At 43.0% G+C, this 13,750-nt stretch overlaps 2 protein-coding genes across 3 annotated transcripts in view; one reads left to right on the plus strand and one right to left on the minus strand.

Moving 5' to 3' along the window:
• The window catches only part of LOC122408565 (BMP and activin membrane-bound inhibitor homolog), a 48,082-nt gene that overhangs the window by 16,014 nt on the left and 18,318 nt on the right, over positions 1 to 13,750 (minus strand). The window lies entirely within an intron of this gene.
• The window catches only part of LOC122408561 (serine/threonine-protein kinase VRK1-like), a 36,771-nt gene continuing 34,036 nt past the window's right edge, over positions 11,016 to 13,750 (plus strand). Inside the window, exon 1 of the mRNA XM_043415393.1 lies at positions 11,016 to 11,035. The gene's annotated coding sequence lies outside the window, so the exon portion shown is untranslated. The remainder of the gene's footprint in view (positions 11,036 to 13,750) is intronic.

Genomic DNA, 13,750 nt, shown 5'->3' on the forward strand with positions numbered 1-13,750 from the left:
TCGTGCAGTAAAATACACATGCGTGTGTGTAACCGCGAGCGCGGAAGTATCCTCAGAGGCGAACAAAAATTTACTCGCGACTTAACTAACTCGAAAGATGACGATAAAAAGGAAGGAACGAGAGATCAGGATCAGGGCAAAAAGTATCGAGATGAAATAACGAAGCGAGCAGGGGATGAGGAAAGAGGCTCAAATGATTATTATAAGAGTCGGTTCGGAACCGGGTTTCGCCGATGCGCACGGGCACGCGTATAATTTGGAGCAATTTGGCAATTGCATATAATTGACGATGTTCCCTTTTACTTTTCGAGACCGAAAACTCGACGGTTATATACGGATAGAGTGAAAAATACCAACAAGTTGAAAAAAAGCACACACACGCACACGCATAAGATACTTAAAAAGGAGCCTTCAAAATGGTACGACCGAGTTAAGGAGGACTAATCACCGGGTTGTGAGCGCGCGCACGCTCGTCTACTTCGGAAACTTCTCTTTTGATGCTGCTGGACCTCAACGATGATGATGATGATGATGATGCCCGAACAAAATCCTTCAAAATCAACGCGCGCGCGCGCGCGCGCGGCAATACACAATTTTTTTTCATCATTGCCTCGCGTTGACTTTTCTGGAGTGACTGAAAAAAATATAAATTCCAAAAATATCATGACTTTTGGTTGATCCGATTGATCCATTACGAAGCGCTATCAGTTCGTAAATCTTATACAAGATCCGTTCGTATAAACTTTTATCGGGCAAATTCGTTCGAAAGAGGTCTCCATAATGGAAGATCAGTGTCCATCGGCGCAATTGATTGCTCGTAAGCTTGGAAGATATAGGATGGAGAGGATAAAAATAAAATAATGGCTGACAAAGAGAGAAGTTGCTTTTTTAGGGACTCGAAATCTTTTCATTTTCGTCTTTTATTTTTACGGGGGAGGCAGGACGGGCGGCCGCGGGTTCTACATATACGTACGTAGAGACAAGTAAGGAGAGCAAGAAGGGAGTTTGAGAAAGGGGAAAAAAGAAGTGAGCAGAGAAATCGAGACGGAATTTACGATCGTCTACCTGCGCGATCGAGCAAGGATCCGGGCCAGGAGGGGAGAGAGAGAGAGAGAGAGAGAGCGAGAGAGAGAAGAGGTGCAGCAGGGGTCTTGAGGAACGGGTTTGCTGTACGATTGCCGCGAGAGGATACCTCGCGTCCGCGCTCTGCTTCTCCAAACAGTATTACGCCTAGGGTCGATCGTATTATAAGAGCGGGCTGATCGGTGATTTCTTTCGATACCGATCGACGACAGCTTCGGTCTTGGCACACGCTCGTTCCTCTTGCGGGATTAACTCGATAATCCGCAAGCGCAAACTGACGACTGAATTAGATTTAAATATGAGCGCGCGGTTCATAGTCAAAGCGTGACGAAAAAAACGGTATGTAACGAAAATATAAACACCGCGCGAGGTGCTGGCCATTTTTCACTCTATGAAAACAAACCGCTTTAAGAGGAAAGTTGGGCAAGAGAAAAAAAAAGAAAAGTAAAATATTACGAGGCTTCGAGCTTCGTTCCGCTTCTGCATGCTTTTCGTCACGCGTCCTTTGACCGCGTCTCACGCACTTTTAACATGATTTATCGATCTGCCTCGTGTCGTCTCCCATTCAATATACAATTCTCCATACATCGTTCGATAGATGAAATATAACGATCGTATGCCATGGCCCCCGTGGTCGATGCAGCAGCGAATACAGTCGATCACGCGGGGTATCACGTTTATACATTTATTGGGACATTATCACGGTGGAACCAATTTCTGACGTTTCAGCGGCGATCAATCGCTTCCTCTGCCCTGCTTTCTAAATCGGAGCAATGGTGCTCCGATGAATACTCTTATTCGTATAGGACTTTTCAAGATTTTTCGGTGTATTATTGATTGCTGTAGCAATCAAGAATCTTGGTGATACGGTAAAACTGTTACAACAAACGGAACTGTGCACCCTCAAATATTTTACGATCGAAATGAACACAAAAACTTATGCTTCTGAAAAGATATTCAGAGCAGTAAGAGTTTTTTTTTCGAACCAAACCGGAATGTCCCAGCATACGATTACAGCTCGCAAAATCTCGAAGCAAATATGTTATTACGTAACTAATTAATGAGTCTATCGCCTGTTCGAGTAGGCGTTCGTCTGCTTCGTTCTACATTGCTGGATAAAAATCATCGATAGTTTTATTTAAATCGATGATTGATCTGATGAAGAGATAATCGCGTGCATATTTAATAATTGAGATGTGATACGGTATTCATAAACATAACTAATTTTGCTTGTGTTTTGCATTTGTGTGTTTCGGTTTGAAAAAAAAAGTGAAACGAAAGCCGTGCTTGACCGTGTGATTCGCGAGAAAATAAATCGGAATGGCCATCGACGAATATATTCATAAACATTTTGCCCATGGACTTTCGAAGCGGAAGATTTTATAAATATTTTTCCTCTGCGTGAATCGAATAACATTTATGTATTTAAATACGTTTAGTCGAACTCGGTCGAAAATTCAATCGTTTGCTTTTCGCTCTGACTATTCGTCGAATTCGGACAGCGAGATAAGAAGGACTTTCACGTAAATATTTGGCAAGGATCAGACAAGAAAGATGACACACGCGGAAAGCGACATAAACGCGTGAGCAAAACAAATATGTTAATGGAGAGAATATAAGAAAGCTCCTGCGGCGATAAGATTGGAAAAGGCTCCGCATAGTTGTGAATCATCGCGGCCACGAATATATATGTATCTTAGTGTTTGTCGTTGTCTTCCGAACTTTTCATAATCGTAAACTCCGTGACCTCGATGATGCGGTACGGTGCGGAGAAAAATGAGTCTATTTCATGAGCGATTGTTTCGTCACGCCGCGTACACGCCGAACTCGTATTTACGAGAGCGAAATAAAGAGTGAGCCCCGAGTGGCTAAATTTTGACGCGCGTTCAATATCCCGGGGCAATTATTTGTGGAAAAAAATTTATCGATATACGTGAGTTAAGCTATAGTATTAAAGTGTATTGCGACACTGGAACGCTATTCAAACCAGTTACACGTAGAATTGACACCTAATAGACATATATATATAGTTTTGAATAACGAGCGCACACTCAAAAGTACTACGATCTTACGAATCGTGGATGAATGAATCTACCGAACCAAGAAGTTTTTCCGTCTTCGAAACATCGCAATAAGTCCAAAGAAATTATTATGTAGAAAAACTCTTCAACAATTCTTCAATTTCGTTCCCTGTGCCGAATTTGCACAATTCGTCGTAGTTTTTCAATCTACACCGATGCTTCGTGAAATAAAAAATTGGTGAATTACAATATACTATTTCTTCATTCATTTCGTTGGACTCGAAGGTTGCAAACCTCAGCGTCGTTCGCAAGAACGAAGATGCGTTCTTATTGCGATAAGCTCCGCGATCGTATGCATACGCGAAAACGGATTGCGGATAACCCAAAGGTTTGTATCGGCGATCTTGACGCGCGTTGGATCGCAACTTGTGTTACGCCGTATAACAGACAAAAATTCCCGGATACACGTGCCAACGAGAATATGCTGGGTGAAGCAACCGCAAGAGTTGTTCGCGCGGGCGTAGAGATATCGCGCGCGGTGCATCGGTCGAGGCGGAAGAAGGCGCACACACGCGGTAGCCGATCTGATTGAACTCAAAGCTGTAAAAGATATATATACGGCGAGCCGACCTTAATATTCGCTCTGCGAATGTGCCGATTTATGCGACGTCATAGTGTTTTCCACAAACCGTTCCGACGGTTGAATCGTTGCAGTTAAAAATCTGAAAATTAGTGATGATTTTTTTTTCATTTTAAATATAAGTGTACACAGAAATGAAAATCTTCACGGAGAAGAATTTATATGCAAATTCTTTCTTTCTCTTGGATCTCTCTCCCAAATTATTTCCTCACGGCTGTTTTAGATGCTCGTGTCACAAAAATTCTACAATTTCAAGGATCGCGGCTGGGGTTTGTGTTCTGAGAGTGTTGAGACGGTTTCCGCCGGGGCGTCTCACTTTTCATGTTCAACAGAATCCTCGTGATTTGAACAGCAGTTTAATTAAAATTCGAAAGATCCTTCCGCAATCGAATCTTCCGATAACTAGAGACAATTTCAATCTTTCAAACAATGCAAATGCCCTCGGAAAATCCATTTGAAAAATGCGATAAGTGCAGAGGCGGGAATACGATCGGAAGCCTGCCTGCATGTCAGAAGCCAGCATTCGCAATTATAATACCTCTAATATGCATACGCAGACTCGCACATCGATATACGCGTATGAAATCGAAGCGTTGCATACGCGCGGACGCGTTACTATTTTAAAGTTCGACATCGATGCGCTCGTTCATTTAAATTCAAAACGCACTTATCCCTCTTTCCTATCTGACCGAACGTATATCCACCGCGGAGTACAAACTATAAATCGACGAATCGAAGAGATAGAAGAGCGCGCATACGCTCGGCATCCTCGATCTTCCCGCGTCATATCGCATACAAAATGCTAACATTTACATATTCGCGAAATCGTTTCCCCTTCGGCTGCTCGTCCCTGCCTCGAAGTATTTTATAAATCTCTACTCCCCTCGCTCTCTCTCTCTATACACGCATTTTAATATTTGCCGAGCGTGCTGTAACTTTAATACTCGTACTCTATACGAGGCGCGACGTGTTGCGGCAATACCGTAAATTCCACGGGGGTACAAGTATTCGATGGTAATGGCAACGAGCAGGTCACTCGCAGGGAGGAGGACGTCAAAATCACGACGTCTTTAGCTCACGAACGACGATGGGCCTATAAATAATTCGAGCGGACGCCGTTACGGAGAAGTTCATCCGGTTGAATGGCGCGGTTAATTTTTGTGACCAAATTGCGAATGGCAAATGGCCGAATATTCATTTGACAGCCCCATTCGATAAAATGCGAAGCGTTCCAAGAATTCTTATACCGACGAAATTTTGTATAGGTGAAAATGCGCGCGCGCGTTAGACGCTACATTGAAATGTTTTAAAAACGTCCCAAAAATTTTGCACCATTTCGATATTTGTAGTCCGTAAAAGGTGCATGTATTCGGAAGATAAACAAGACCGTATCGCGGACGTTGAGTTAGCGTAAGAAGGGGTCGGTGGGTCGAATCGGGCGGTACTCCGAGGTTTGTAAAATTGCGTATGCGAGAGCGCGTTACGTACACACCTTGGCCTCAATCTGGTTGCGGAGCGGAGCTGGTACAAAACGGGATATATCGCGCATGCTTTTTCTTTGGGGGTACCTCTTGCTCGTGCACTCGCGGTGTGCATTTTACTCGGTAATTGGTAACGCGAGAAGTCGGTGTCGAATTCAGATAAAAAGATGAAAAAGAAGAAGAAAAAAAATGTAACGAGTTGCGAAATGCGGGGGGTGTCAAACGGAAAACGGTCATCGTACGGGGTGGACCAGCCGCCGCGAGATTATCAATTAACCCGAAAAGTTTTTTACTTCTCCGATCTGTTGTGAGATTGTTCGAGTAAGAGGAGGCGCGCAACAAAGTCTGATGATTTCGCACAAACTTTAAAAGTTTTGCTCTCGCTCTATTCCCGTTGAGTAACAAACGACGCCTAATGCTAGGATAATAAATCTCAACAGCTCGGCGTGCATAAAGATTGTGTACTCGTATACGTTAAAAAAAAAAAAAAAAAAAAAAAAAAACGGTCATCTACAATGGCGCGGCGCGAATTCGAATTAGAAAGGTACGAGTCTGCGTCGAGACTTTCATCAGACAACTGCACGACATACATGTGCATACGTATCAATGTAGGTAGTACATATGTTTATTGGAGTTGGCGCAGTGACGATTCAAGGACTTGATCAACATTCGTGTAAACCTGGTTTATTATTGCAATTTGTAATAGACCTGTAAAGCCGTGTGTTCATAGAGATTATATGTGAAAAACGTACGTCTACGTTGTTTTGCTATATGTTTTATAATCGATTTGGCGCAACTTGGATCGCGAGTGGCGATTATGATTCATGCTGTTGCACCCACGACGTTCGCAACGTGCAATCCATTTTTTCGTTGTTTTTTTTTCATTGACACACACGCGCGCGCGCACTCATGCGAGAGGGTATAAAATAGAGAAAAGGATTATTTTTTATCCTTCCTCCTCTGTTTTAATATTTAGAAAATATAGAAGGCGAAAAGTTCGTAATGTTCCGTCGCGCTCAATCGATCTCGCTTCGAACGCGTCCTTACGAAAAGGAGGTTTTAACAAATCGTCGTACGATTTTTCAAGAATATCCGATGATATTTTAATCAAATATTTTGGTATTGAAAAGTTTTGGAGTATTTTCGAACACACGAATCATCCAACTCTCGTTCGTTTTTCGAATCTCAATTTTTTAGGTATTTCGCACATGTTTCTTTCCTCCCCGCCGGTCATTTATTCTGTATACTCAAAATTGTAACATGTAATCCTATAAATCGATCTGCATCACAGAATTCCAGACCAAAGTCCCACGCAAGTGTTGGCATGTGTGGAAGAGAAAAAAGGAGTAAAAACATGGAGAAACACGGTAGATCGTACATATGGGACTGCCACACCGGAGCGTGTTCCGTTACGCGCCTACGCCCCGCGAATTCGCTTCTGTCTCGCTGCTCTCTCTTTCTCACTCTATCCTACCGACTAAAATAATCGAACTCAAGTTTACTTACGACGGAGCTTGAACAGAACCGATAGAATGTTTTCCGCGGAACTCGAACGATCTCGATTCTGTCGGAGGATCGCGGTACGGCTGCGACACCGTCGAATCCTTCCGAACGAATTCCCATCATTGGGTACTTGAAAAACATTTCGTCCTTTCGGAAAATGAAAAATAATATATCGATGACATTGCCGACCAGTGGAGAAAAGCGAATAAACGATAAAAATACGGTAATTTTCGACGTTTTTTGTTACTTCTTATTGTCCTCAGTGGCTAATCGCCGTATAATCAAAGTTTACACGTAAGTCGGAGGTATAGTACAGGAGCGTGTTGAAACGCGGCGTATATACGTGTACATAAATAGGAGGAGGGGTGTATTAACGCCCAAGCCCTCCCGCCCGTCTCGTCACGCACTCATGCACGCCCATGTGCTCGCTTCCTCGCACGCATATTCTCCGCACATAAAAGTCGTACTAGCATGTATAAGTATACATAGTTAGTATAGATGGTGGAAGCGCGTCAGCAGGCGCCACCGAGACGTGTTTCTGTATGCGTCAGCTCCACTCACTGGACTCGGCAAGAGCGTATTTTTACACGGGGGGGACATACGCTTCGAACCCTCAATATACTTGTACATACGCCGCGATTCGGACCCTCCTTCTTTACTTTTCCAAACAATTTTATTTCCAAGCACCCGGCAGGCTCTCCCAAAATTCCATTCGAAACAATCGATGATATTGCGGGAATAAGCAAATTTTCAAGGTTTTTTCCAATTTTCTTTTTTTACCCTTCCTTTTTCCTCGCCGTCCATTCGCTCATGTTCACGACGCTGAAGTTTGCGATTGACTATAATTTTTTATTTCACGAAATCGTTGCGGTGTAGGTTGAAAAACTATTCTCCAATTTTGGAGAATTACTCGAATTGTTGGAGAGTTTTTTTACATCATTTCGTTGGACTCCAACGTTGCAAACTTCAACGTCATTCGTGTTCTCACGTTCGCTTCTCGTTTCCGCGGTTTATAAAGCGAAAATGGAGGGACATTCTTGAGTACGAATGCGTCGTGCGATTAATTGTTATAGAACCTGCTGTGATTTTCCGTCACGCGAATACGATAAATTTCTAAAGAATTCGGAATTTTTCAGACAAATATCAATAACGTGAGAATCTCGGACACTGTTATTCTTATGAGGAAACGCGCATTACAAACCACCTACGCGAAGGAAGAGCGACGCGGACACATGTACGAACCGCGATATAGCGATGGAATTTAAACTCCAACGACGTGTGCTTATTACCGAGATAATGGAATGCGATAATAATTAACGTCGAAACTGGCGGGTTCGATACATGCTATATGAAACGCGCGAGCGGGATCCATGCTGGGATTCCGCACAAAATGTGTCAACTTTATAATAATGTATCTTTGTATAAAATATACGTACACGTTTGTATCCAGCGAACAAAAAACACCTGAAACACTATATTTATTCGTATGTAAATTTATGAAATTTACGCCCTCGAGCTATAGCCTCGTTTTGGAACGGGGGTAAACTTGTACAAGGGATTTCGACGATACAAAGGACAACTGTCTCGCGCTTTTTCGAGGTCTTTCAGGTGTGTGGACTGGCACGAAGCTGCAAAGATTTGGAAATAATACCTCCGTCGATCTGCCGAGTTTTTTTGTTGGGCTTAAATAAGATCCCCCAACAATGAATTCGTTATTCGTGTTTCTTCGTCGGACACGCTCGTTATTGTAGGAGGTACTACTCGGGAAATCGTTGAAGCAACATTAATTTTTCTATACACCAGGCATGTGAAAACCGATAGGCAAACATCGCGGGTGGGTTCCTCGGATTTAGGGCGGAGAGCGCGTTTATATACTTTATACAATATCGCGGGACGCGTTTACGTATATACGTATGAAATGATTATACACACCGAACCTGTTGAACATAGATTCGCACGCGACAAGTGTCATAATTGCAGACGCCGAGCGTGTCATGTTTAAATCGTTGCAATCGCTATACCCGTTTATTATCAATACTCATAAACGGCATCGTGCGAGTATTCATAAACGAGCACACCGCAACGGTAGCCAACGAGCTGGGTGGCGCGCGCATAAACATTAAAATGTTTAGAAAATATATTGATTATCGGATCGCGCGGGGCATTTACATGTTTTTAATTTGGTTGTAAATATAACGCTGCTATGAAAAGATAATTATTGAGGTTTGACGCGGAGCGAAAATCTAATTAATTTTATTTCGGTAACGCGAATGAGCAATTAGTCTTGAAAGTATCCAAACGCAAATATGTGCACAGAGAAATGTTCCCCCTTCCCCCCCGCCCATTCCCAGCAAGTTCGCAACGGAGCAACTTTCAGTCGCGGAACCCCTTCGATGATAATGTTTTTCTTCTCGATGGCTGGCTTAATTTAAAAATTCTCTATTCGTCGTGTGGAATTATTACGTGACCGAGCGAATTTTCGCGTCGAAGCGGCGGAAAAACATGACCTCGATTATCGTCAATCAGGAAGTAATTTGTGTTGAATCTCTGACGCGAGTGTGCTCAGAAGCTCGCTGCTTTCCCGATCATTCGCTCGCTTTGATCTTTCTTCCAATAATTTGTTTATTTCATCGTTCGACGAATTTACAGATTGGAGGAAAAATAAACGGAAGCAAAAAAATGTTTAACCTCGGAATTCGCGGCTGTACTTCCGAAAAGCGGAAACCGAATTTTGAGCTGAAATTTTGCATACTGCTTCTTTATAACAATATAAGACTTCCCCTAAAAGGATTTTTGGCGACTAGCAATATTTATTGAGAAATTGAATTTTTAAGTTGCTATTTTAGCCCGAGCAAGTATATCTATATCGCTTATCTCGCTCGGCCGGTATCCTCACTCCGCTATAGTGCCTAGGCTACATGGATGGCAAACGTTGCGCTCCTTGGCTGGGCTACTCCGGGGATTTTTTCCTTAAAATTCCGTCTCCCCGGTGCTTCGCGCCGGGGAGACCCACCCATTTACTTTTCAAGAATTTTCTTTTTTCTTTGTTCAAATTAAAAAAATTAAAAAAAAAAAGCGCAGGGGAGACGGAATTTTAAGGAAAAAATCCCCGGAGTAGCCCAGCCAAGGAGCGCAACGTTTGCCATTCATGTAGCCTGGGCACTACAGCGAAGTAAGGATACCGGCCGAGCGAGATAAGCGATATAGATATACTTGCTCGGGCTAAAATAGCAACTTAAAAATTCAATTTCTCAATAAATATTGCTAGTCGCCAAAAATCCTTTTAGGGGAAGTCTTATATTGTTATAAAGAAGCAGTATGCAAAATTTCAGCTCAAAATTCGGTTTCCGCTTTTCGGAAGTTTATCCGAATTCGCTAATTTTGCTAGATTTTTTTAACGCGCGGGAGAGCTCCATTTTTTCTTTTCGACGCGAAACAAACGAGGTGACTCATGCCCTCGTAAATACAAAACTACGTTTTTGCAGGCTCGATTGAACATTATTCAGCGGTTTTCTTCTTGAACACACATCCGAATGAATAATCGCCGCATGCAGATCATATATATATAAGTATATAAAAACACGTTAAACTCGGTCCAAACTTCTTCCTCGTTCTGCCTCGAGTAATATATTAAGTACGCGAGTGCATGATACGAGTAAAACACGAGAATGGCACTGCTTAATGTATACATGTGTATATACGTATACATTAAGCAGCGCTGTACTCTCGCTTTCTCGTTCTATATATATGTTCTATACACATGAAGAGCTCGTCGACGACGGGGTGTTCGGGAAATGACATCGAATATTTGGAGGCTCGATTCGGAGGCCTTGCCCTCGAGTATTTTCGAGTAAAACACAAAAAATATTAATTATTCGGTGATGGCCGACAACTTCTGGCTTCATGACGACGGCGCGGTGCAACTTGACTCGAATGATCCGATTGAACCGGTATTCCGCGGTATCCGGGAAGCTTGAATTTCGTGCGATTCGTCGAAGCTGCGCCTGTGCGAATGACCGATTTGGTTTCGGAGACACCGGGTGTGCATGCATCGAAGAGGTTGATTTGCCGCGCGCCGTGACTGCACATAGTCGCGGTGGCACGCGGACCTTCCGAAGCAGCTCGTCGTAGCTGCCGAGTAGTACGGGAGGAGGTACGAGGGAAGGACGGAGAGAGTATATGTACACTGGTATCCGCGCGCCTAGCCGGCGCCCAGTTTCACCGCTTACGCCTCTCTCGTCCGGCTCTCCGCTTTGCTTTACACGTGCGCGCGCGGGGCAGACACCAGTCTATTCGTATCTATCGATGTACGGAAGCTCAAAGGTCGTAACCTACGATTCTAACGCGCTAGTCCAATGCGCTAACCGCGCCCTTTTTATTTCAAACGCTCGCGAAACACATGTGTACGATGGCACCGACACTTGTGTGTGCTTTGTACACTAGTAGTTTCCGATTCGGCGGCAAAGAGAAAACGAGAGAGAGAGAGAGAGAGAGGCAAGGGGCAGGGGGAAATTTCAATGTTTATTGTTTCTCCGGTACACGCGTGCGTGCATGTGCTCTCGGACCCCCCGCCGCGCTCATGCGTATTCAAAGACGGACTGTAGTCGAGCTTTTTATACTCGTGTTCGTATATATTTGGATGTTGACCGTTTACCTGTGCACGCAAATCCAATTCGCTACTATTATTTTAAGGAATCTTACAGTTTTTGTGCGTAGGGTAGAATGGAAACTGCGGTAATTGACCGTTACACTTTTTTTTCGAGTGTCGCAATGATGAGGCGGATTTCGTGACGACCGGAGAGTGCCGGCGACAACTCGATCGCGCAAGCTCATCGTAACTCCTGTTTTTTTTTTTTTTTTGTCACAATCACTCATTATTGACAAAAAAAAACAGGAGAATATTGTTCATTCGCGGTCGGATTGAGTGATAATCGCTCCTGAACGTCGACTTGATAATTTTTTTTCAACTCCCCGCCAAATTGGCCTATAAAACGAATCGATCGTTCTCGATAGCAAAACGATTCGTGCGCCCTTTTCATTCGGCTCTCCCTCCCTCTCGTTCTCGCCCTTCGGTGGGATCTCGATCGCGTTTTGTGTTTTACGGTATAACGCAACAGCTCGAGAATCGTACGTGATCCTATGTCGGGCCTTATTTTCTCAACCTTTCTTTTTATTTTCAATTTTTTTCTCTACTCCGATTAACCCCGCGGTTCGACGAGAGCCGGCTCGGACTCAAATTGCGATGTGCATCGCCCGCGATACGTTTGCGGTTTCGCATCGAGCATCGACAGTAAGACGCGCAACATACGAATTACGTTTGCGTTTGCCTCTTTCGAATCATTCGAGCGCGATATTTCTAATATAATAACAATTTTATTCGGACAGCTGTCGCTACTTTATAAAAACAAATGTGTTTACTCAAACTCCTTCTTCGGCGGAACAAATTGTGCAATTTCTAGTTATAGTTCGATCGGCTGGTGACTCGTTCGAGGCTGCGAATTAGGTAGAAAACTGCGACAGGAATAGACGAAAGCAGAGGGGGCCTGTATAAACGTGTGTACAATGACAAGTTACGATTGTTTTTTGTTTGAGAAACGTGACTTGGCATATAAACGTCTGCAATAAGAAATCAAGTTTTACATATACGTGAAAAATACGCGAAGAGTTTTAAGAAAGTTATGGAAATGTGAATATTAATGAATTCGAAATTTACGAGAAAAGATTGACAACAAAAATGAGTGGAAGTAGAAGAAAATTTATCATTTTCTCAACGCATATAATTCGTGAATTTTTCTATAACTTGTCGAAATGAAATAAATTACGAAAATTTCTCATGACGACTAACGCGTTAAAGACACTTTTCCCAGTTACGCTACTTACTCGAGAGGAAAGTCATAAATAATGTAAGAAATAAATATATTTTAATAAGAAAGAGTGAATTATTCATAGATCGATAACTCAGGCGCGGTAAGCATATATCGAGAAAATTTCTCTTTCTCCGTCGTCTTGGATTAAAAATTCGGTCGATCTCGTGAAAAAACCGGTACGAGGCTTCGACGACGCATGACAAGACAAACACCAACGCGAAACAGGAGCGTTGAGAGCGCCTCGAGTCGAATTGCATGAGCATTGCAATGATTCTCGAATGCACACACGAACGCACACACAACTCGCCGCCGCACGTATCAATACGTACATTTGTACTAATATGAATCGAAAATGATTCATGAGGCTCCGGGCACACGACGCTGAAGTTTCCAACGTTGGAGTCCAACGAAATGAACGAAAAAAACGTTTGTAATTCACCAATTTTTTATTTCACGAATCGTTGGTGCAGCTTGAAAAACTACGAAATGCAAATTTGGCAGGGAACAAAATAGGAGAATTACTGGAATTATTGGAGAGTTTTTTCGATCGTTTCGTTGGACTCCAACGTTGGAAACTTCAGCCTCATCCGGGCACGTGCTTCACGTCCCTAAATAATACACATTGTATATGTAAATTTACAAATTTATGTTTCGTCGAAATTTTGCCCTTCCCCGTTGCATCTCTGCTGCGTGAGGAGCGGAGATTTAAATCCTCGAAATAATTGAATCGTTCGCGACAAATGTAGTAACGCGTACGATTGTTCCAACGATTGAATTATACGAGCGAATTGACGTCATTATCCAAGATCATCGACACGAAAATTGTGGTTGAAATTGTGTCAGGCGCGAGGGGCTGCTCACTTAAGAAATCTTTGAACCATTTTATCAAAAATCAGATCGGCAATCGCTAGAAGTCGCTGGAAATCGAGCGAATTGCATGATTCCTGATTTCCTTACGATTTCTCAAAATAAATAGGAAATCGTGCAAAATCGCAAAGAAATCTTCACATTTTGGAAATCATAGGGAATCGCTAATCCCCTCTCGAAGTAAACAAACCTCCAACCAACGTTTATGTTATGCGTTTATGCTGGAAAGAAAACGCGTTCAAACATGCATAGGCCGAGGCGAGGGCCGAGGCATTGGCTCGTTCTTAG

Source organism: Venturia canescens, chromosome 3, assembly GCF_019457755.1.
Source record: "Venturia canescens isolate UGA chromosome 3, ASM1945775v1, whole genome shotgun sequence".
In the NCBI taxonomy this organism is placed as follows: domain Eukaryota; kingdom Metazoa; phylum Arthropoda; class Insecta; order Hymenoptera; family Ichneumonidae; genus Venturia; species Venturia canescens.